This window comes from Phyllobates terribilis, unplaced genomic scaffold (genome assembly GCF_046119375.1).
Source record: "Phyllobates terribilis strain yellow unplaced genomic scaffold, ASM4611937v1 Scaffold_85__1_contigs__length_6476398, whole genome shotgun sequence".
In the NCBI taxonomy this organism is placed as follows: domain Eukaryota; kingdom Metazoa; phylum Chordata; class Amphibia; order Anura; family Dendrobatidae; genus Phyllobates; species Phyllobates terribilis.
In genome coordinates, this window is record NW_027362845.1 from 3,770,858 (window position 1) to 3,796,754 (window position 25,897).

Sequence of the window (25,897 nt, forward strand, 5' to 3'; positions counted from 1 at the left end):
CGCCCCCCATGGTCCCCAATGACAAGACGCACTTTCAATGCCCATGCTGCGGTTTTTTCCGCAGCGTTTATGCTGCGCTCAAAAATCTGCAGCATGTCCATTAATTTTGCGGAAGCGCGGCGTAATCGCCGCTATTGACTTGCATTGAGACGCATATAATCCGTGTCAGTACATTTGTACTCACGGATTATATGCGTTTCTATGTGCAGATGGTACCCAGGTCTGGAGTAGAGTAGACTCTCATCCAGACCTGGGTACCATAGAAACTGTAAAAAATAGAATTTAAAATAAAAAATAAGGTTTATACTCACCTTCCGATGTCTTCCCGGTGTTTTGTCTGCTACGTCCAGTGACTTGCAATGTTCGCGTGGTTGTGAAGGACCTGCCATGACGTCACTGAGTCATGTGACCCATCACATGGCTCAATGACGTCACCGCAGGTCCTTCACACCACCGCGAGCAGTGCAAGACACTGGACGGAGCAGACAAAACACCGGGAAGACATCGGAAGGTGAGTATAAACTTTATTTTTTTTTTATTTTTCACCATTCTTATTCTCTTTTTTAACTAACTTGGTCACACTACTATAAATCCATGCCCGTTGCAACAAGGTGGACAAGTTGTCAAGCACTTTTCCAAGTGATGCTAAAATCGCTTGGAAAAGTACTTGATAACCCGCATGCAGAAATGCGCATGCAAAGACGCTTCACAAACGCTTCTACCTGGCGGGAGAAACGCATGTAAAATCCGCATGCGTTTTTCCTGCCAGGGAGAAGCGTAAAAAATATGCAGCATTTCTGCATCGTGGGCACATAGCCTCAGCCTCGATCCCATGCTGTCCTGTCTGTATACTTGCTTTTGCTTCATTCTCTGCCCAGGAGCTGTGGTTCCTGCACAGTCAGACAGCCATTACACAGTATACGATTATCTCCACACATTATATTTTTACACATCCAATTGTGGAACTTATTAATCCAATGTATGTTGATTAAAATGTACTTTAATATGACAACCCCTTTTGAACTTGGAGGGACCCTTTACTGCCGTGCAGCAATCATAAATGCCCAAAGGCAAAACCCTCTTGGGGAGGGGAGAATAAGTGAACATGTTTGTTGGTAATGCCTCAGTGTTGTTGGACACGTGCACTTATTGGCACTTGCAGTAATCGTTGTTTATGGCTACTTGTAGCATCTGCACAGTGGAAACCTACCTTACTTAAAGGGGTTGTCCGTACTTGGCCAGTGCCAGTCTCTTGAATGAAATTGGAAAACCCTATACTTACCTCCCACACCAGTGCCGTTCCAGCAGTGTTGGTGCCAGGTCTCTCGGTGCTCACGTGACAATATGAAATCTGCAGCCAATTGGGGGGTGTGATCGTCCACTCTGATGAAATAATAAAGGCAACAGCCGGCGACATAGTGTCATGTGAGTGCCAGGAGACCCGATGCCTAATATTGCTGAAAAGGCGCCAGTGCAGGAGATGAGTATAAGCCTCTCTTATTTAACATGCAGAACTCAGGCATTTAGGATGGGGTTGTCCAAGTAGAACTCTTGTGTATATTATTTAGCCAAAATTAAAATGTACCAAATATCCACATGTGCAAATACCGTATATAAAGCCTTTTACTCCAAATTCCGTTATTTCTCCTCTGATCTCATCAGTGGCCGTTCATTCAAAGCCACAAATTGTTTGTCTATCCTGATATCTTGTGGAACAGCCTGGCCTCACATGGGTTCTCCTCCCTCTTATCTCGGACCCTCAGTATTGACACCCTCACTTTTTTCATGCCCCTACATCTTTATATTTAATGTGGAAAGACTACCAGGAAATGTAGTTTCTGATCACTTGAGTCTTTTCTAATGTGATCGGTTTCATTATACCCTTGTACCATCCACAGCAGTATACGAAAAGGAGTGTAGGTGTGAGTTGTGCAGAGGTAGTGGCTGCACCCAGGCACTGATGCGGAAATCCCAGCTCCCCTCTGCCCATTACCGTTCACCAGTTTTATATGTGATGCATGGTGGTTCAGCAGACAGATTCTAGGGCAAAATAACTACTAAATAATGTCATGTTATAATGACAGATCAGTCACAAGCAGTTTTTCAAGTTGTAGAGCAATAACCTGAATCTCCCCAGTTGTTCTTTCATAACCATATTCACCAGCATTCATAACCATAGTCACCAGCATTCATAACCATATTCACCAGCATTCATAACCATAGTCACCAGCATTCATAACCATATTCACCAGCATTCATAACCATAGTCACCAGCATTCATAACCATATTCACCAGCATTCATAACCATAGTCACCAGCATTCATAACCATATTCACCAGCATTCATAACCATATTCACCAGCATTCATAACCATATTCACCAGCATTCATAACCATATTCACCAGCATTCATAACCATAGTCACCAGCATTCATAACCATATTCACCAGCATTTATAACCATAGTCACCAGCATTCATAACCATAGTCACCAGCATTCATAACCATATTCACCAGCATTCATAACCATAGTCACCAGCATTGGCTGCAATTTCATGAAACCTCATTGTGCGCTAAGGGGATAATATATCATCTAGACATATTCAGAGATAAAGCTAAAATACAACACCAATAGCACAGTAATAATGGCGATCATTTATTGAAAGCAATGTAATATATAGAAATTTTTTATTTTTCCATGTATAATGTAGCCAGCAAGGGTGAGTCTATTTTAGCTTTTAATAATTATTTGCTAAAATAAAGTGGCTGACATTACAAATTATTGCCTAAATGGGCACAAAGCTGCCAGTCAGCGAGCAACACTGACCATAGCACTGGATAGGGGAAAGCTGTGGACCCCGTATAGCCAGGTTGACAATCGCACCAAGGACGGCTGTAGATGCCGTAGTTGTGTCCTGTAATTCATGCGTCACATCTCCCAACAAGGATTCCAGAGTTTGGATTTTATGACTTCACTTCTGAATCCACCTGGGGAACGTGGCACAGGGGCCTCATTGCTGCTTATGCTCCATCCCAGTTGGCACAGAGCAGACTGCCAGTGGTCACGTTGGCAGTGGAGCAGCAGCTTTCAGCCCTCTGTAAGTAGGTCAGATACATTGTGTGACTGCTTTGCCGCAGATCAGCACATATAGAGATGGAGGTAATAGGAAGATGTGGAAGAATGTTCTTCAGATTGGCAGGCCAGCCATGCTTGTTACTGATGACATGAAACATGATGATGTTGGCATTTTGAGTGCAGGTAGTAGGAGCTGATGGTACAGAAATAAATGAACTCCAGTAGATAGTCTTGCGTCAAGATACAGGAGGATTAGATGGTATGACGGTATTATGCTGTTTCTCCGCTTAGTGGTAAGTTGTGCTCCATGCTGGACCCACAAACGGGAAACTCGTGAAAATCCTCTGTTCTCTAGCAGGAATTGTCTCGTTCACGCCATCACTGCGCGGTGCTGGGATCTGCTGTCTCATGGTGACATACGGGTTCCTTCCTATAATAACTGGAGATGGCGCTTTTCCTGTCCTTATGTCTTTCCAGTTTATATTTGAAAAGAAGGGGTGCGTTCTGATTTTTCCATTAACCCCTAGCCGGACATAATGGTCTTTGCAGAGTAGTTTGGACATAATGTCCATAGCATCGTGGTCAGTGAGGTTTTCATATGATGGTTCTTCGTACAAGACATTATTCACAATCTCTTCAGTGGTGTCTCCTGGAAATGGTGAGTCTTGGAAAATCATGTCGTACAATATGACTCCAAAGGCGAACCAGTCCACACCTTCACCATAAGCGTCTCCCATGATCATTTCTGGGGCGCCATACCCAGGTGTTCCACTGAAATCTCTGGCATTAAATCTCTTATCAAACTCGTATAGAGATAGTCCAAAATCAGTAATCTTTATGTGGCCGTCACCAGTCAGCAGGATGTTATCCGGTTTTAAGTCCCGGTGAATGATGTCATTGCTGTGCAGGAATTGTAGGCCACAAACGATTTCTGCTCCTATAAATCTTACAGGTTCCTTCAGGGGAATGGTACTATATATATAGTGAAGCAGATCCCCTCCACTGGCCAGCTCGGTGACAAAATACGCATGGTTTTCCGTATGAAACGCGGCATGGCAATGGGTTAGGAATCTGCTGTTGTGGCTAAGCTTCAGGACATGGTGTTCTACAAGGCATTCAGGGAAGGAGATTAGGCTTTCTTTCTTAATGATTTTAAGGGCCACACTTTCTTTCCTTATTTTATCAGTGGCCAGCATAACCTTCCCATAACTCCCTTGTCCAAGTATGCCATGGCAGATAAACTTATCCCTGGTGAGAGGGACAGTGGTCTTTATTTTTTTGCTACTGGGGCCACTACATTCACCTGAGATGTCATCTTGACTGGTGGCTGGATCTTCCTGATGTTTCCTTTTTCTCCCAGTTCTCTTCTCTTCTGCTGCACTTTCATTACCTTTCAGGTTAATGACCCTGGTTGGACCCAAAGTACTCAGTTTTTTTAGATTATCAGCTCGATTTGTGATGTATCCCACAAGCTTTTCACATCTGTTTTGTACAGTGTCTAGGAAGGAAATATTCTGGGTTCCCTCATTGACAGGTAATACCTGACCAACCTGCCCAGATTTCTTGGAATCCATCTTCCTTATCTTTGCTGGAGGTTCCTGGTTATTTCCAGTGTCTTCTCCATCTGGTGTTTCTTTCCTTTTTCTCTTTCTATTCCCTGTAAAGTCCATGTTGCATCAGGCAACAACAGGGCAATTATCCAAAAACGTATGTAAAATTATCAGAGAATGCAATCCACACGTATATTGTAGTCAAAGCCAACTACAACTAAAGCTCAATGGCTGCAGTCAGTTGTTTATGGAACTTTGTGGAATGTGATGTCACTGTGCCGGTGATGTCACACTCACTGTGATGTCAGCAGATGTATGTGAGTGTTCCATCTCTGCTGAACGTGAAAGACTCAGAAGGGGCGGGGCTTAGTCACCATTGACTATAATGGAGTCTGTTGAGTGGGTAGTATTTAGTGACCTGAAGCTGGAAATCAGTGGGATAAATGACATCAGGATTCAGGAATAAGTTACAGTAGTTTTATATTTGTTTTAATTTATTTTATACAAAAAAAGAGCATGGACCGCACCTCCAAAAGAATCATACATTGATCTAATGCCTCTCAGCAAAAATATACATAACTGAACATGAGGTTCTTAGTTTAACATTCTGATCAGACTGTATGAAGCCCACTGCCACGTCACGGCAAACCTCGTAGTGGGTCCTAACATTTCCTGCCTAAAAGGCGCGGCGCCATGTGCCAACCACCGCTACAGTGAGAATGCACCAGCAGGGCGGGCGGCCTGGTGCCTCACAGCATCCATGCTTCAAGACCGAGTCCTCATGACTCCAGGCCGCGGCGCCCCACAAGCACAAAACCACAGCAACAATGGCTGACACACTGCACCAACACCACATGAAAGGAGCATTGTGACTCACCTTCCTCAAGCTCTCAAGTGAGAGCAAAATAGGCTTGACCCTCTTTGCAGACTCCTGCTAATTAAAATTGCCTGTGCCAAATGGGATGAGTGCTGGTCCAAGAAAGGGAAAAGAATAAGCTGGTTCATTGACATGGTAGTGGGCTTCACACAGTCTGATCAGAATGTTAAGCTAAGAACCTCATGTTCAGTAATATGTATTTTTGCTGAGCGGCATTAGATCAAATGTATGATTTTTGGAGGTGCGGTCCATGCTCTTTTTTTTTTTGTATTATTTATTTTATGTTACATTATTTTGTGTAGGGCTGTGATGATATACATTTTTCAGTTCTTTTGTGTCAAATTTAAAGGAAAGTGTGTTAACCACTTCCTGACTGCCCACTGCACATAAACGTCCGCGCTTGCTGGGCTCTGTACATCGCAGATGTTTATGAACGGTCGGCGGTCTTTTAGCGCTCAGGGCCCCCAGGGTCCTGCACCCTGCGATTCCTGTGCAGAGCGATAGCTCTAACAGGTGACATCCTCGAGACCGGATTGGATCAGGTTCCAATAAAGTTAACCCTTTGCTATCTTCTACTACCCCTGGCAAAAATTATGGAATCACCGGGCTCGGAGGATGCTCATGCAGTTGTTTAATGTTGTTGAAAAAAAGCAGATCACAGACATGGCACAAAACTAAAGTCATTTCAAATGGCAACTTTAGGGCTTTAAGAAACACTAAAAGAAATCAAGATTAAAAATGTGGTACTCAGTAAGGGTAATTTTTTTCAGACCAAGCAGAGAGGAAAAAATTATGGAATCACTCAATTCTGAGGAAAAAATTATGGAATCACCCTGTAAATTTTAATTTACAAATCTAACACCTGCATTAAATTAGATCTGCTCGTTAGTCTGCATCTAAAAAGGAGTGATCACACCTTGAAAAGCTGTTGCACCAAGTGGACTGACATGAATCATGGCTCCAACACGAGAGATGTCAATTGAAACAAAGGAGATGATTATCATACTCTTAAAAGAAGGTAAGTCATCACGCAATGTTGCAAAATATGTTGGTTGTTCACATTCAGCTGTGTCTAAAATCTGGACCAAATACAAACAACATGGGAAGGTTGTTAAAAGAAAACATACTGGTAGACCAAGGAAGACATCAATGTGTCAAGACCGGAAACTAAGCAATATGTCTCCAAAACAGGAAATGCACAACAAAACAAATGAGGAACGAATAGGAGGAAACTGGAGTCAATGTCTGTGACCGAACTGTAAGAAACCGCCTAAAGGAAATGAGATTTACATACAGAAAAGCTAAACATAAGCCATCATTAACACCTAAACAGAAAAAAACAAGGTTACAATGGGCTAAGGAAAAGCAATCGTGGACTGTGGATGACTGTATGAAAGTCATATTCAGTGATGAATCGCGAATCTGCATTGGGCAAGGTGATGATGCTGGAACTTTTGTTTGGTGCCGTTCTAATGAGATTTATAAAGATGACTGCATGAAGAGAACATGCAAATTTTCACAGTCATTGATGATATGGGGCTGCATGTCAGGTAAAGGCACTGGGGAAATGGCTGTCATTACATCTTCAATAAATGCCCATGTTTCCATTGATATTTTGGACAGTTTTCTAATCCCATCAATTGAAAGGATGTTTGCGGATGATAACATCATTTTTCAAGATGATTATGCATCCTGCCATAGAGCAAAAACTGTGAAAACATTCCTTGAAAAGAAGACACATAAGGTCAATGTCATAGCCTGCAAATAGTCCGGATCTCAATCCAATTGAAAATCTTTGGAAGTTGAAGAAAATGGTCCATGATAGGGCTCCAACCTGCAAAGCTGATCTGGCAACAGCAATCAGAGAAAGTTGGAGCCAGATTGATAAAGGGTACTGTTTGTCACTCATTAAGTCCATGCCTCAGAGACTGCTTTAAAGCCAGAGGTGGTGCAACAAAATACTAGTGATGTATTGGAGTGTTCTTTTGTGTGTTTGTTTTTCATGATTCCATATTTTTTTCCTCAGAATTGAGTGATTCCATAATTTTTTCCCTCTGCTTGGTCTGAAAAAAATTACCCTGACTGAGTGCCACATTTTTTATCTTAATTTCTTTTAGTGTTTCTTAAAGCCCTGAAGTTGCCATTTGGAATGACTTTAGTTTTGTGCCATGTCTGTGATCTGATTTTTTTCAACAGCATTAAACAACTGAATGAACATCCTCAGAGCCCGGTGATTCCATAATTTTTGCCAGGGGTTATAGATGCTGTGATCCATAGCGATCACGGCACATAGAAGAGAGGGAGAGGCAGTTGTGCACTCACCTTTGACGGCCTCCGAGATAAGGTCTGACGTTGTCATGGCAGCCGGAGATCACATGATGACCTCCGAGGCTGCCAGGTACGGTGGCCTGTTAGCCATCAACTGAGTCTAACAGGAGATCTACCAGTGTAAAACTGACATCCGGTCTCATGCAATGCAATACATGTGTATTGCATTGCATGAGACCTGTGATGATAAAAATATTCCCATAGCGGGACTAAGTGAGAAAGTTAAAAACAGAAAGTTTAAAAATTGGGTCACTTGAGGGGGATTCAGCTCTTCTAGTGCTTAAGGGCTCTGTATACGTAGTCCGCAAACTATTCTACAATAATTTGTTCTCCAAAAGCGAAATAGTGCTCCTTCCCTCCCGGGTGTCGCCGTGTGCCTAAGCAGTACTGTACAGCCACATATGGGATATTGCCACGTTCAGCAGAAATTGTGTGATACATTTCGGCACCATTTTTACCCATTGCCTTGTGTGAAAATGTAAAATCTGAGGCTAAAACTAATTTTTTTTGTGGTAAAAATAGAATTATTTTTTTCTTCGCTGCCCAATGGTATAAATTTCTGAGAGTCACATGTGGTGTCAGTTTGATCACTGCATCCGTAGAGGAATTCATTGAGAGATGTAGTTTGTAAAATGGGGTCACTTATGGGGGTTTCCTGCTGCTTTAGGACCTCAGTCTCTCCCAGTGGGTCATGGCACCTGCAAACCACAACAGTAAAATCTGCACTATAATATGACAATTTTTCCCTTCTGAGCTTTGCACTGTGCCTGAAAAGTACGCTTCCAGTATCCATTGTTTCAGATGCTGCACATCTCGTATCTTGATGGTCTGGTGTGGTATATGGGGTACAAAGATAGTGGGGCCATTCTTCATCAGTGGAAACCTCAATGCCACTGGATATCTGAAATTGCTACACGATGATGTGTTGCCCTCTTTATGCACTGAAGATGGCACGTTCCCTGAGTTTTTCCAACAAGATGGTGCACCACCACATTATGGGTGTCAGGTCCGAGCATTCCTACATGAACAGTTTCCTGGAAAGTGGATTGGTTGTCGTGGACCTGTTGAATGGCCACCAAGGTCTCCCGATCTGACCCCCTTAGACTTTTATCTTTGAGGTCATCTGAAGGCAATTATCTATGCTGTGAAGATACGAGATGTGCAGCATCTGAAACAACGGATACTGGAAGCCTGTGCTAGAATTTCTTCTGCAGTGTTGCTATCAGTGTGTCAAGAGTGGAAGAAGAGGGTTGCATTGACAATCCAACACAATGGGCAGCACTTTGAACACATTTGATAAGTGGTCATAAACTTGTAAAAAACTCATGAAATAATAAAGTTACGTTAAAACCAAGCACATCATTGTTTTTCTTATGAAATTCTCAATAAGTTTGATGTGTCACATGACCCTCTTCCCATTGAAAAAAATTAAGTTGAATCCAAAATGGCCAACTTCAAAATGGCCGCCATGGTCACCACCCATCTGGAAAAGTTTTCCCCTTCCCTTATACTAATGTGCCACAAACAGGAAGTTGATATCACCAACCATTCCCATTTTATTTAGGTGTATCCATATAAATGGCCCACCCTGTAGTTTTAATCCTTCTAACTTCCTAACCAAAAAAAATTGTTTAAAAAATTGTGCAGATGTAAAAGAACTATTTTGTGTGACCTAACTCTCTGGTTTAAGGGCATAAAAATTAAAAGTTTAAAAATTGCAAAATTTTCCCAATTTTGCCAAATTTCTGATATTTTAAAAAATAATCTAGTTACCGTATTTTTCGGACTATAAGATGCACCAGACCATGACCATAAGACACACCTGGGTTTTAGAGAAGGAAAATAGAAAAGAAAATTTAAGCAAAAAATGTGGTCATGATGCTCCCCATCCTGGTATGCATGGCACCCCTCATCCCCATCCCGGTATGCATGGCACCCCTCATCTCCATCCCGGTATGCATGGCACCCCTCCATCCCGGTTTGCATGGCACCCCTCCATCCCGGTTTGCATGGCACCCCTCATCCCCATCCTGGTATGCATGGCACCCCTCATCCCCATCCTGGTATGCATGGCACCCCTCATCCCCATCCTGGTATGCATGGCACCCCTCATCCCCATCCTGGTATGCATGGCACCCCTCATCCCCATCCTGGTATGCATGGCACCCCTCATCCCCATCCCGGTATGCATGGCACTGCACCATCCCGGTATGCATGGCACCTCTCCATCCCGGTATGCATGGCACCTCTCCACCCCAAAATTTTGGAGGAAAAAAGTTCGTCTTATAATCCGAGAAATACAGTATATCTAGAAAAAAAATTACTACTATCCTGACTACTATCATGAAGTACAATATGTCACAATAAAAGAATCTCAGAACCACTGGGATATGTTGAAGCGTTTCAGAGTTATTACCTCAAAAAGTGACGCTGGTCAGAATTGAAAAAAATTGGCCTGATCACAAAGGCAAAAACTGGCTCTGGCGCGAAAGGGTTAAATCTATAAGTTTAAAAAATATCTATTTCTGCTATTTTTATTAAAAACACAAAATTCTACTGTGGAAGGGCTAAGAAAATGTACTTGTGAACAAATCTTTTGCAAATTACCCAGATATCAAGAGTTTCCAAAAGGTAATTCTGCCCAACTATGGTACATTGGGTAGTAAGAAAAGGGGAGTCAGTGTTTCGCAGGTCTATATTACAGCTCCATAGGGTTTATTACCCCTCTCCCAGGACCTTGTAAGGTGAGGCTCCATAGCTAAGCTACAGTATGGAGATTGGTGACCCCATATCTGGGCAGATGAGTTCATTACAGCTTCACACAGATCTTTACCCGGCGTTTCTAAGCTTCTGAGTAGCAACCTGACTAGTATATTATTATACAAGATTTGATCATTTATTACATAGTTTGTAAAGCCGAATAAAGACTTGCGTCCATCAAGTTCGACCTGTTAGTCCTGTAATTGCTACAGTTGATCCAGAGGAGGGCAAAAACCCCAAATGATTTAGCCAATCTTCACCTGAGGAAAAATTCCCTCCCGACTCTGAAACCAGCAGTCAGAATAAATCCCTGTATCAACCTACTATTTTATTTTATTTTTAAGTATATGCTGAAATCTGCCTGGTATCTAGAAATGCATCCAGTCCCCGCTTGAACTGGTGTAGTGAATCCGACATTACCGTCTCCTCACTCAGTGAATTCCATATTCTCACTGCTCTTACCGTAAAGAACCCCTTCCTATGCTGGTGCTGAAACCTTTTCTCTTCCAGTCTTAGTGAATGCCCTCTTGTTACCGTAATATCCCTCTTTTTGAATAAATCCCGGGCAAGGTCTCTATACTGTCCCCTAACATATTTGTACACATTTATTATGTCCCCCCTCAACCTTCTCTTTTCCAGGCTGAATAGTCCTAGTTTTGCCAACCTCTCTGGGTATTGCAGTCCCTCCATTCCCTTTATTAATTTTGTTGCCCTCCTTTGTACCTTTTCAAGCTCATTTATATCCTTTCTATATATTGGGGCCCATAATTGAGCACATTATTCCAAGTGTGGTCTGACCAGTGCTTTGTACAGTGGAAGAACAATGTTCTCATCCTTTGCAGCTATACCTCTTCTGATACATCCCATTACCCTGTTTGCCCTTACAGCAGCGGCCTGACTTTGGGCACTCCAATTTAGTTTGCTATCAATCAAGATGCCCAAGTCCTTCTCCATCTCTGAATTCCCCAATGATTTCCCATTCAGTGAGTACTGGTGACTTCCATTTTTCCTTCCCATATGTATGACCTTACATTTCTCCTCGTTAAACCTCATTTGCCATTTAATGCTCCACCTACCCAGCTTATCCAAATCCCTCTGTAGGTCTGCACTGTCCTCTTTTGTATTAATTGTTTTACATAACTTTGTGTCATCTGCAAATATTGACATTTTACTATTTATCCCGTTGACTATGTCGTTAATAAAGATATTAAATAGCATTGGGCCTAGTACAGACCCCTGTGGTACCCCACTAGTGACGCTTACCCAATCTGAGTATATTCCATTTATAACCACCCTCTGCCTTCTATCCCTTAGCCAGTTAGCTACCCACTTGCAAACATTTTCCCCCAGCCCCATCATTCTCATTTTGTATACCAACCTATTATGTGGCACGCTATCGAACGCTTTTGCGAAGTCTAGATACACGACATCCACTGGTTCCCCCTGATCTACTCGTGAGCTAACCTCCTCGTAGAAGTCAATCAGGTTTGTTTGGCAGGAGCGATTCCTCATGAATCCATGTTGGTTCGGGATTAAAAGATTATTAGCATCAAGATGCTCCGTAATTGCCTCTTTAATGAAGCTTTCAAAAATTTTGCCCACAACGGACGTCAGACTCACCGGCCGATATTTTCCGGCGTCACTTTTTGCTCCCTTTTTGAATATTGGCACTACATTCGCCTGTCGCCAATCAAGTGGTACAGACCCAGTCTCAACAGAGTCCTTAAATATAAGATATAACGGTCTGTCTATCACATTACTTAGTTCCCTTAGTACCCGTGGGTGTATGCCATCAGGTCCTGGTGATTTGTTTATTTTAATGTTACTGAGGCGTTTCTGTACCCCAACTTGGGTTAGATTAGTCATACTTAGTGGAGGATTAAGCTTGTCACTTCTCATTTCTCCTGTTAGTTCTATTTCCTTTGTGAAAGTTGTCGAAAAAAAATTATTTAATAGGTTAGCTTTATCCTCATCTTTCTCTATGATTTTGCCTTCATCACTTTTTATCGGTCCAATATTATCCGATTTAATCCTTTTACTATTTATATACGTAAAGAACAGTTTGGGATTTGATCTACTTTCCCTAGCAATACGTCTCTCTGTTTCCTCCTTCGCTATTTTTATTTGTTTTTTACAGGTTCTCGTTTTTTCCTTGTAACACATTAGTGCCTCCTTACTATTTTCCTGTTTTAATCTCTTGAATGCCTCTTTTTTGCTATTTAACGCCCCTTTTACGTTCTTGTTCAACCATATTGGTTTCCTCTTATTTCTGGCCCTTTTATTCCCATACGGTATATATCTCTCGCACTGAGTATTCAGAATTCTTTTGAAGGTTTCCCATTTACTATTCGTATTCCTTTGATTAAGAACTTTGTCCCAGTCAATAAGTTGAAGGTTTTCTATCAGCTGATCAAACTTCGCCCTCCTAAAGTTTAATGTTTTTGTTGTTCCCTTATTGATAACCCTACTGAAGGGCATTTTGAAATTGATAATATTATGATCGCTATTACCTAGGTGCCCCCCTATCTGTACCTCAGTTATTCTATCAGGCCTATTAGTCAATATTAAGTCCAACACGGCCTTCCCTCTCGTTGGTTCCTGCACTAGTTGGGAGAGATAATTATCCTTAATATTTGTCCAGAACCTTTTTCCTTTCTGAGATCTACAGGTTTCTGTTTCCCAGTCAATATCCGGGTAGTTGAAATCCCCCATTACAATCACTTCATTATGTTTTGCTACTTTGTCTATTTGTCCTAATAGCAGACTCTCATTCTCCTCTGTTATATTTGGTGGCTTATAGCAGACCCCCAATAATATTTTATTATTATTTTTTGCCCCGTCTATCTCTACCCACATGGACTCGACCCCCTCTTCTCCCTCTCCTATATCTTCCCTTAGTCTGGGCTTTAGACATGACTTTACATATAAGCAGACTCCTCTGCCTTTCCCCTGTTTCCGGTCCCTTCTAAATAAACTATAATCTAATAAATTTACCGCCCAGTCGTAGCTATCGTCTAGCCAAGTCTCTGTTATACCTACGATGTCATACCTCTCCTCCGATATAAGCGCCCGCAGCTCATTCGCCTTATTGGTCAGGCTTCTTGCGTTGGTCAGCATGCAAGATAAAATTTTGGGGTTATTTAGCTTCCTATTCTTCTCTAGCGATCTAACTGTACTATCCTCACCCCCCTCTCCACCCTCATTATATTCACTTCTCCCCTTCCCCCTTGCTTGCCTCACATCCCACCTATTTCCTTGGTTTCCCCCCCCCCATCTCTAGTTTAAATACTCCTCCAACCTATTAGCCATCTTCTTCCCCAGCACCGCTGCACCCTCCCCATTGAGGTGCAGCCCGTCCCTACGGTAGAGCCTGTAGCCGACTGCGAAGTCAGCCCAGTTCTCCATGAACCCAAACCCTTCTGCCTTGCACCAACTCTTTAGCCACTTATTCACCTCCCTAACTTCCCGTTGGCGCTCCTGTGTGGCTCGCGGGATTGGTAGTATTTCTGAGAAAACTACTTTGGAGGTCCTTGCCCTAAGCTTCCTACCTAGGTCCCTGAAATCATTTTTAAGGACCCTCTATCTACCACTCACTTTGTCATTGGTGCCGATGTGGACCATGACCGCTGGGTCTTCGCCAGCCCCACCCAGTAACCTGTCAACCCGATCCGCGATGTGCCGGACTCGAGCGCCAGGGAGGCAGCACACCGTTCGGCGATCCCGGTCTTTGTGACAGATTGCCCTGTCTGTCCCCCTAATAATAGAATCACCCACTACCAGGACCTGTCTTGCCTGCCCTACACTTCCCCCCTCCCCCTCATTACTGGAGCATACACTCCCCCGGCTTTCAGAGGATCTGTCGTGCTCCAATAATGCCGGTTCTGAACCAGCCTTCCTATACTTCTTCCCTCTATCCCTCCTAACTGTTATCCAGCTCCCTGCCTGTTCAGCCTGCACTTCCCCTCTATGCTCCACCCCCAGTATTGACCCATTGAGTGTCTGCTCGGTGAGCAGCTAACTCCGTTCCATGTTGTCGATGCTCCTCAGTATCGCTATCTGAGCACTTAGATCCAGAATTTGGGCTTCCAAGTGCACGATATGCTCACATCTCTCGCAGCAGTATGGATCCTCGAGCGGTAGCTCACGGAATGCATACATTGCGCAAGATGTACACTGCACAGCTCCGGCCAAGATGGACGCCATTCTAAATATGGGGATACAGTCAGTATATATATACAAGTACAAAACACAATTATTTATATATAGGTGTATGGACGGGGATCAATTAGGGATGTGCAAGTGTATCAATTAGATATCGGCGGGGGATCAGTTAAGTATGGACGGGGGATCAATTAAGTATGGACCGGGGACTCAGCTGAGTAGGTCAGGTGGATTAATTAAGTATGAACGGTGTGTCAATTGACTATGGACTGGGGATCAATAAATATGGGCTGGGGAAATAATTAATTGTGGACTGGGGAATCAATCAATTAATTATGGACAGGGGGTTAATTAAATATGGATGGGGATAAGGCAAATAAATAGGGACTGGGGGATCAGTAAAAGTGGACAGGGGGAATCTATTAAATATGGACAAGGGGGATCAATTGATTATGGGCTGGGGGGGGCAATCAGTTAAATGTGGTCGGGGGATCAATTTAATATGGACGGGGGGTGGACGGGGGGGTCAATTTAAATGTGGTCAGGGGGATCAGTTAAATATGGACGGGGGGTTATCAGGGGATCAATTTAAATATGGACGGGGGGTGATCAATTAAATATGGTCTGGGGTATCACTAAAGATGGCCTGGGGAGTTGTATTAAATATGGATAGGGGGGAGATCGATCAAATATGGACAGGGGATTAATTTAAATAAGGCCGGGGGGGGAGCACTTAAATAAAATGCAATTACAATACAAATACAGTACAATACACGCTCGGGTTCAGTAGGGCCTCTTATCGCGGCCTCCTGCCCCTCACTCACCTCCTCTAGGGACGCTGCACGCTATCACAGCGCGCTCGCCCCTCCGGTCGCCTCTTACCGGTCCTCCTGGTCACCACCACCTGGCGCCCTCCGCCGGACGGCGCTGCACGATATCACAGCGCTCTCTTGCGCTCGTTCCTCCGGTCGCCTCCTACCGGTCCTCCCGGTCCACTTGGTCACCTCCGCCTGGCTCCCTCGCCAGAGGGCCGCGAGCCGAGTCGGACCACGCCGCACGCCGCTCACCACAGCCACACCACAGCCCACGTGTTCACACCCCGCGCGCGCTCTCACTTCCGGTCACCTCCACGGTAGCGTTTAGACTGACTGGCCGGGCAGATCTGGCATTCTGCAGACTGGAAAAGCTGGGGAACAACCATTATATAAAATATGAAAAAATAGGAAAATATTAGCAATGTTCTGTAATGGTTAATTTTTACATAACACTGGTTCAATTTACTTGATATTAACCCGTTCATGATCTTGTGATTTTCTATCTTTGCACTTTAGTTTTTTTTCTCCTCTTTTTTCCAGAGCCATAACTTTTATATTTTTTCAATATAACCAAGGGCTTGTTTTTTGCAGGACAAGTTGTACTTTTGAATGACACCATTTTTTTGAAGTGCTACTTTAGTGAAGTAAAAATAATAAATTTAGGATTTTTTATCTTCGTTATTTTTTTATAGACTTTACATTTATCATATTGCGGGCTACAATTAAGATAGAGATGGGAGAGGCAGCATTTTGTTCAGAATTGTACAGGCTTTAATTCGACATGTCTTAACCAAGTTTGTTATTTTGTTTTCGAGGAGTCAAATTCTAAATTTTGATGGGCGATTTCGGGAAAACTGTGTTTTGTAAAAAAAAAAAAAAAAAAAAATGCGTATGTGTTACTTGTGTTATTGGTTACATTCCTTCAGGGATTCAAGTTGGTATTTCTGTAGGATCATATTTTGTTGTGTGATTTTCTAAATACAGTCTCATCCTAGTCATAGGTTTAATGCTAAACTAAAAGAATCAATATTTTAACACCTTTTTAATATACAGTTATACATGTAACAACTTTTTTTTTATTATTACTTCACTAGACATTTCCTTTTTCCAGTTTAAAAAAAAAATGAAAAAAATACAGTAAAATCGTCCAGCGATAAAATAAAACATTATGAATTGGTCTGAACAATTATTAGTACGTCTTTACACTGATCTTTTCTCAATAATTTGTTCTCTCTTCTGGGTGAAATGTAATCTTGTCCACAATCTCTTACTAACAATGGCCGTTTCCTTTTGTGTCAGTATGTACGCCTGTTATGGGGTTTGGGTCCACTTGTGTTAATATCTGATTTTTGGTTACTTTCAAAATGTCTGCTTTCTTGGATACACAAAGGATGGTGATGGACCAGAAGGTGCAGAAAAATGGCTTTACTTCTTCATTGTCCTAGTCTTTGGAGAGTCCATTAGCCAGCAGCCACCAGTGCTGATCATACTCACAGGTCACATATCCAGTTATATCATCCATCGCCAATCTTGTGCCACCTTCAATCACTTCATGGACTTCACTGTCATTTCTGGATGAAAAAATCCTTGTTTATATTTTTGTTTCACTACATGGAATTAAAGTGTTAGTTCCTTTGATGGGTTCTGCTTTTTGTAACCAATGTTTTAACAAACTTTCCTCTTCTTCTTAGTCCTGGTTTGTACAGTACGTGAACTGGATGTTAGGAATATTTTTCTCACTCAGTTGGAAAAGTTGCATGGGTGTTAAAATTTGGTCTGAATGTGGTCTATGGAGGCTAGCTTGAGCTGCTAGACATTTCACCGTGCCTCCTAAACCATCACATACACCTTTTGCCAGGAGCTGAATGGCAAAAAAGTGCCATTCAGCTTTCACTCCAAAATGTTTCTTGTGATGGCATACAATTATAAGGTTTCTCCTATTTTTATACTGTGCAGAAGAGTCATCCGAGGAGTAGTAGACCTTGCTCAAACTTGTTAGGATGTCAGTTTTATCACTGAAATCAAATTTTTTTGGAACAAATGAACAGCTGTTGAATCATGAAGTAAGCACTCAGACATAAAATACATAAGTGTAGTTCTGATATCTGACTGTAAGCAGAGTCGGCTTATTAGTAATAAGTTATTACTATTCAGCTAAGCAGACAACAGACCGGATGCTGCACTTATCGCACAGGGCGCTGAGGGAGACATTGCACGGACCAGCCCCTGAAACCAGCATCACTGATGGGCGGCAAACAAAGCAGGGGAGAGTAGGGATGTCCCAGTCCCCTCCTTTTCGATGATCTTCGTTTCAGTGTGGAAAGGGAAGTGACAGCAGTTTCCACATTTTTGGGTTCACTGTTAAGCCCACGGCTGTGTGCAAATCCACTATTGATTGTACCTGGGACAAGTTGGTATGCCACTTGGTACTAAAGGTAATATCCTCCAAATACACCGATACATACTTCTGATAAGGCTCTAACACTATGTCCATCAGCCTCTGGAACATGGCCGAGGCTGCATGTAACCCAAAAGGCAAGACGACCTAGTGATAGAGACCCTCCGGCGTTATGAAGGCTGACTCTGTCCGAGGCACCTGCCAGTAACCCGTGGTGAAGTACTGGGCCTGCCCCAGTCTCTCAATCAGCTGGTCCACCCAGGACATTGAATAAAGGTCAAATTTCAACACTTTATTACATTTTCAGAAGTCGTTACAAAATCATAACGATCCGTCCAGCTTCAGAACCAGTTACAATGGGGCTAGCCCGCTCCCTCCTGGACTCCTCGATAACTCCTAGCTGGAGCATTTGTTTTTCCTCAGCTGCGATGGCTTGTGTCTGGGCCTCTGTGACAATGTTATGTTGGATCACAGATGTTCGGCCAAGCAGTTCTGAAAATTACGTCCGTATTCCGCAGCACCAATTTCTGAGTCTCCCGTCGCTTCTGTTTAGAGAGTGTGTCACTTATATTTACCTCTCCCCTGGCCATTGTCGGAGGGTCCCCAGACGATACGACCGGAGTCGCATCCGTAATCATACATTCCCAGTCTTTCCTTGCTTATAGCAAATTTACGTGATATAGCTGTTTGGGTTTTCTCTTCCCAGGTTGATATACTCTCTAATTCATCTCCCCAACCTTTTCCCGGACTTCATATGGCCCTTGCCACTTGGCCATGAGCTTACTTTCTGCTGGGGGCACTAAGACTAATACCTGATCCCCTTGGACATTGACCATACCAGGGGTGCAACAAAGTGCCATTAGTTGCATAAGGATTAAAAGTGAATTTAGGCTGTGTACCCACGATGTGTTTTTCAAGCGTTTTTGCTGCGGAATTTTCCGCAGCGTAAACGCTTGGGAAACGCATGGTAAGCCTTCTGCCATGGTCCCCTATGCAATTCCACACTTTCAATGCCCATGCTGCGGATTTTTCTGCAGCGTTTATGCTGCTCTCAAAAATCCGCAGCATGTCCATTAATTTTGCGGAAGCGCTGCGTTTTCGCCGCCATTGACTTGCATTAGAACGCGCCAATTCTGCAAGACTGCTTCTGTACATGCTTAATTGGCGCGTTGTAATGTCTGGATGGTACCCGAGTGTGGAGAAGAGAAGACTCTCATCCACACCCATGTACCATAGAAACTGTAAAAAAAAGAATAAAATAAAAAATAAAGATTATATTCACCTACCGACAGCCCCCGGTCTCCTTCCCTGTGCTTGCCAGCAGACTGAAGGACCTGCGCTGACGTTACAGTCATGTGACAGCAGGTCTTTCAGTGCAGTGTCCCGCGATCAGCTGGCAGCCAGGAAGGAGCGCAGCAACACACGCCGGGCCATCGGAAAGTAAGTATCAAGGTTTATTTTTTTATTTTTAACCACTCTAAAGGTCACACTATATAAATCCATGCTGTTTGCATGGATTTATATAGTGTGACCTAGTTGTCAAGCACTTTCCAAGTGATGCTAAAATCGCTTTGAAAGCACTTGTCAATCCGCATGCGGAAACGCATGTGAATCCACATGTATTACGCTGGAAAAACGCATGTACAATCCGCATGCGTTTTTTCTGCCAGGGAGATGCAGAAATGCTGCAGAAATTTTCTGCTTCATTTCTGCATTGTGGGCACATAGCCTTAATGTAAATGATTAAGTAGCTGAATTTCCATTTTGGGGTAACAAACTCCTTTTGAGAGATTCCTTGCAGTTACTTTGCATGTTGATTTACTTTGTAAGGACACAAGTGCACACATTTCAGATTTTGTCACCTTTTTTCTGTGCAGATTTGTCACAAAACCTAAAGGGTTTCCCGATGCCAGGAAAGTGACTGAGAATCCTGACGTCTTCTGCACATGTTACTTATTTGTGACTTGCAGGTTTGGTGAAGATATAATTCTGCAGGATGTCAATTCTGTCAGCGTTTTTGCTGCAGATTTCACCCACACTGATGAGTGGGGAAAAATCTGCACCTATTTACAGCATTTTCCAGACAAGAGATGGAGAAACCAAAAGCTTAATGTGTGCACACAGCCTAATAGACGTCATTACTAGTGTTGAGCGAGCATGCTCGACACTGCTCGTTACTCGCCCGAGCATCTCACTACTCGGGATGTTCGGCGAGCACCGAGCATTTCCGGGTTACTCGGGCGGGAGCTCGGGTCTCCGCCCTGCATGTTTGGCGCTCTTTACAGAGCCAATGAACATGCAGGGATTGCCAGCCAGTCACTGTAATGCCGCAGCCATGTTGTTTGTGGGCATTACAGTGATTGGCTGGCCGCCCAGCGTCACCTCGAGTATTTAAAACCGGGCGCCGCCATCTTGGACTCAGTCGCCCGGGATCACACAGTCTAGGGAAAGTGCTGCTGATTTAGGGAGAGATATATACTGCGAAATAGTTAGTGTAGGGTCTGTAAAAGCTGCCAGATCAAACAAACCGTCCTTCTCAGGACTAATATCCATCCCAGATATCAGGCAGGCAGGCAGGCTGTATAGGAAACGCAGTGGTTATACCAGCAAACGCTGCATTACAGTCCTGTGTGCTCCTGCTGCTCAAATTGCTAGACTTAGCTCCAGGTCTCGGGGGCCAGGAAAAATCCTTTTTTTTTTTTTTTCATCTAAATCCTCTTTTTTTCTCCGCTAGAAGTGGTGGAAGAGGAGATCCCATGTAGCGATGCCCAAATATTTGAACAGCCACGGCCACAGGAAGGCGACGCTGGCGCAATTTGTCACAAGAGGTGGACGATGACGAGACACAATTGCCACGAAGTGAGGAGGAGGATCGTGGTGCGGAAGTGGAAGAGGAGGACGTGGTGGATGATCTAGTAACTGACCCAAGGTGGCAGGAGGACACGCAGAGCGAGGCGAGCAGCACACAGGGGGAGGGAGGCAGAGCACCCCAACAGACAGGAAGAAGCAGTGTGGTGGCTGCACACAGAAGGCGGGCAACCGTTCCCCGTAACACTAACACGAGGGACGTTGCCAGTACAACCGGTAGGTCTTCCAGAGTCTGGAATTTTTTTAAAGACTCTGCTGATAACCCCAAAAAGGCCATTTGTACCACCTGCCATGCCAGTGCCAGCAGGGGTGACAAAAGTACCAGCCTGACCTCCACCAACATGATCAGGCACATGTCAGCAAAGCACTCGACTTTGTGGGGCGAACCCCAGGGTCCACGACCAGTGTCAGCGGGTGTCACCACTGCTTTTTCCGCCGTTGTGCGTGTAAGAGAACCCCCTGTTGTGCGTGCAAGGCAATCCCCTGTCCATACTGCATGCAAAGATTCCCCCTCCTCTCAGTCTTCACTTGTTATGGCAGTTTCTCAAGAAACAGCATCAACGTCCACGTCAGCGTTCAATTGTCCTTATCCCAGACCTTTGAACGAAAGAGCAAATTCGCAGCCAACGCCCCACAGGCCACAGTCCTAAATTCGCACATTTCACGACTGCTTGCGTTGGAAATGCTGCCTTTTAGGCTGGTGGAGACGGAATCCTTCCGCAACCTTGTGGCGGTGGCCGTCCCTCGGTGCTCGGTCCCCAGCCGACACTATTTTGCCCGGTGTGCCACCCCCGCACTACACAAGCATGTGTCCCAAAACATCTGCCGTGCCCTCAACAACGCAATTACTGGGAGAGTCCACCTGACAACGGACACATGGACAAGAGCTTGTGGCCAGGGACGGTACATCTCTCTGACGGCACACTGGGTAAACATAGTGGAAGCCGGGAACCAGTCGGACCTTGGGACGGAACACATCCTCTCCACATCGAGAATTGCGTGCCCTATGTCAGTCAGAGTTGCCCCCACAGTGTACAGCTCCTGATGATCATCCTCCTCATGTTCACCCTCCATCTCAGATATCACCGCATCAGTTACAAGCTGGAAGCACTGCTGTACTGCCTCCGCCAAGTAGCAACAGGCTGTGCTGAAACTCATAAACTTAGGTGATAAACCTCACAGTTGTGGACAGCTGTGAAAGAGCAGGCAGATCTGTGGCTGAGACCGCTGAACCTACATCCAGGCATGGTCGTGTGTGACAATGGCCGTAACCTGGTGGCGGCTCTGAGGCGAGATCACACACGTACCATGCCTGGGTCATGTGCTTAAGCTCGTGGTTCAGCGGTTTCTTAAATCGTACCCCGAGTTGCCAGATCTGCTCGTCGAAGTACGCCGCCTGTCAGCTCATTTTCAGAAGTCGGCTACAGCTTCCGCCGCCCTTGCTGTGTTGCAACAGCGTTTGCAGCTTCCGTCACACCGACTTGTGTGTGATGTCCCTGACGCGCCCCTGGGCCTGAGTCGCGCAGCGTTGCGCACGCGGGAGCCTACCCGGAGCCGGATCTGATAGGGGTAGTAGTCTCGTGGCGGTGACCCGGTCCGTGCCCAGGGAGTCAGACTAAGTGGCGGTGTATTAGCAGTAGATGTAGGACGACTACGCCACCCGTTGAATGCAGCTATGGAGCTGCCGCTGCAGGGCAGACCGCTGAGGCCGGTGGAAGGATGGTGCAGCGTGGATGGTATAACCCCCAACGGGAGGAGTATGGCCTCAGGGCAGCCGACGTGGATGATGGGGGTAGCAGGAACCACTCAGAGACGATGCGGTGTAGTTCAGGGTCTTTACTGGTGACAAAGATGGGCCCTCCCGGAGTACTGGCTAGCGGTCGGGGCCTGGTCAGTCCTTGAGCAGATGGGATCCCCCTTGGCCAGGCGGAGTTGTAGGCCTCCCCAACTAATTGTACTCTTCTGGCTACCTTGCTAGAGGCGGGTAAAGGTAGCCCACGTCCCTGAGTGTACCGTGTGGTGCTCACCCGTATGGCCGGTGACTCGGGGCCTTCTAGTGGCTTCCGCTCCACGACGGCGGTGCTGGTCCCACGCGTGTGACCGTGCCTTCGGGTTTCTTGGCCAGAGGACCTGAAATCCCCTGCCGGTCGGTTTCTGCTGCTGGGTCAGGGTTAGTCCCCACAGCCTCGGACTCCGGGTCCGGTGGTAACTCTTCAATCAGGGCGAGCTCTTCAGCTGCCAGCCCCTGATTCCTTTTAGCACGACTTCCTCAGAGCTCCTGATCTTTCTTTCCTATAGCTGCTTCTCCTCTTCTCTCTCTACTCTTCTCTTCTCTTCTCTCTAACCCTGCCTCAGCCCCAGTTTTATATAGGGGAAGTTCTTCCCCTCCCAGGACTGGGCAGGAGGTGTGGCATGCATAGGATTCCTGACCAAGAGACCTCCCACCTGCTCTCAGACATAACATTGCTATTACTGTGGAGACCAGACCTCTGGGGTGCCACATCCCTACATGTTGGAACTCTACCCTCCACATGTTGCAAAGGATTTGTGAGCAGAAGAGAGCAGTTGTAGAGTACCAGCTGCAACAAGGCCGTCGATATTCAGGTCAGACTCCACACATAAGACCTCAGGAGTGGACCTGGATGTCTGACATATGTACCATCCTGACAATCTTTGAGGAGTCCACCAAGATGGTGAGTGGCGATGACGCCATCATTAGCGTCAGCATCCCACTTGTCTGTCTTTTGCAACGCACTCTGCAGAGAATTAAAGAGGAGGCATTGCAGCCAGAGTATGATGAGATGGATCAAGAAGCCGTAGCGGGCGATTACACACAGCCCAGCCTCATCTCATCCCAATGTGCATTGGGGGACCATGAGGGAGAGGAGGAGGAGGAAGAAAAACAGGAGCTGGTATCATGTTCTTTAGACTGTAGTACCTGTACAACTGTCATATCATCGGTTTAGCGTTGGTGGCCTGAGGACGGGGAGGAGGAGGAGAGCATGGTCAGTCGTGATCTTGGTGAGCACACGGAAGTCTTGCCCGTTACCAGTCTGGCACGCATGGCTGACTTTATGTTACGCTGCCTTAACCGTGACCCTCGCGTTGTCAAAATGTTGGGTGACAGTCATTACTGGTTGGTGACACTTTTAGACCCCCGCTACAAGGAGAACTTTCACTCTCTTATTCCTGAGGTGGAGAGGTCTACAAAAATGGGGCAGTACCAGAAGGCTCTTGCTGCAGAACTGTTAAAAAAAAAATTCCCATCTGAACACGCTAGCGGCAGAGGTCACAGTTGGTTGCCCAACCAAGGCGTACAGGCGAGCGAGACGCAACTCCAATCCAACAGAGGCAGGGGAACACTGTCAACGTTCTGGGACAGTTTTCTGAGACCCACCCAATTTACAGGCCCTGAGGCTCAGGGTACTCTCACAAGGAGTGGAAAGTTTCAAAAGATGGTGAGGGGGAGTACCTTGCCGACCGTACCAGCGTCCTCCGTGATTCCTCTGTGTCTTTTAATTATTGGGTATCCAAGCTGGACACTTGGAATGAACTTTCTCTGTATGCCTTGGAGGTCCTGGCCTTCCCTGCCGCTAGCGTGTTATCGGAGCGTGTTTTTAGTGCCGCTGGGGGAATTATAACTGATAAGTGTTAGAACTCTCCTGTTAGGTTTTTTCTAGTTTGCTTGTCACATGACCTTTTTTGCCTATTTAAACCTGCTCCGCCCTTCTGGCCTTGCTGGACTTCATTGTAATTTCAACTCTTTATCTAGCCAGGTGCTTTGTTACCTTACTCCGTCAGTTTAGCTAGGTCTCTTGACCTCTATTTTCTATGTTGTTTTGTTTGTCCTTTTCTGCTACAATTTCTGTTAGGAGGTGTCCATCTTACTCCCAGTCCCTAGTTCTTGTAGGGATCCCTCCCTCACATCTATAGGTCTTCGTACAGACTAGCTGAGGACTTTAGCGGGTCTGATCACAGGATCAGGTTCCTCGCTACAACGTAGCGGGTTAAGCTTAGTTCTATTGTAGGGACAGATCTCCTTTCTTTCCTTAGTGCTTGTAGCAGATCATAACAGTAAGTCCAGCCCAAAAATATCTCTTAAGGAAAGACTTCCCATTTCCATCATGGTGTCGGTTCAGGATTTGGCTCAACGCCTGCAGGGACTCTCTCTGGAGGTGGCCGAGCTCCAACAACACGTGAGTAGCTGTTCTGGAGCACATTTTGTGGAGCCAAAGGTACGTTTGCCTGATTTATATTTTGGTGATCAAGAAGATTTTTTTTCCTTTTAAAAATGCTTGTTTATTATATTTTCCTTTGAGACCCAGATCCTCTGGTGATGAATCACAGCGCATAGGGTTCATAATGTCACTTTTGCGCAAAGAACCTCAGGGATGGGCCTTTTCTCTCCAACCTAGTGATCCATGCTTTAGATCAGTGGATAGTTTTTTTTCTGCTTTGGGTCTGTTGTATGATGATCCTGATCGTGTCTCATCAGCTGAGACTGAATTGAGACGTTTGAGGCAGGGATCAGGTAATGTGGAAAAATATTGTTCTCACTTACGTCGGTGGTCTGCCCAGGTGGGGTGGAACGATTCAGCTTTGAAAAGTTTGTTTCTTGCGGGGCTAGGTGAAAGGGTTAAGGATCTGCTGATTGCTTATCCCACACCTGGAAACTTGCAGGAGGCAATGCAATTAGCTATATGGGTGGACAGGAGACTGCGTGCAAGGGTTAATGAGAGTAAAACCTCTGCCATGTCAGCTCCGAGTCTTGAGAGGGTCTGTACTGACATTGGAGAGCCGATGGAGATTGGGGCGATGGCACCCCGCTCTCAGGAAAAAGACTGCAGGTTTTCTGAAGGTTTGTGCTTTTATTGCGGAAAATCTGATCATTTCATTAAGAACTGTGTGCTTCGTATGAACAAAGAAAAAAAAAAAGGTCAGTTACGCCCATATAGCCTGTTTAAATACTAAGCGGGTATTCCTATCTGCTACTACCGTTGCTCAGGAAGAATTAATTGAATTTCGGGTATTTGTGGATTGTGGTTCTACTCTGAATGTGATTGAT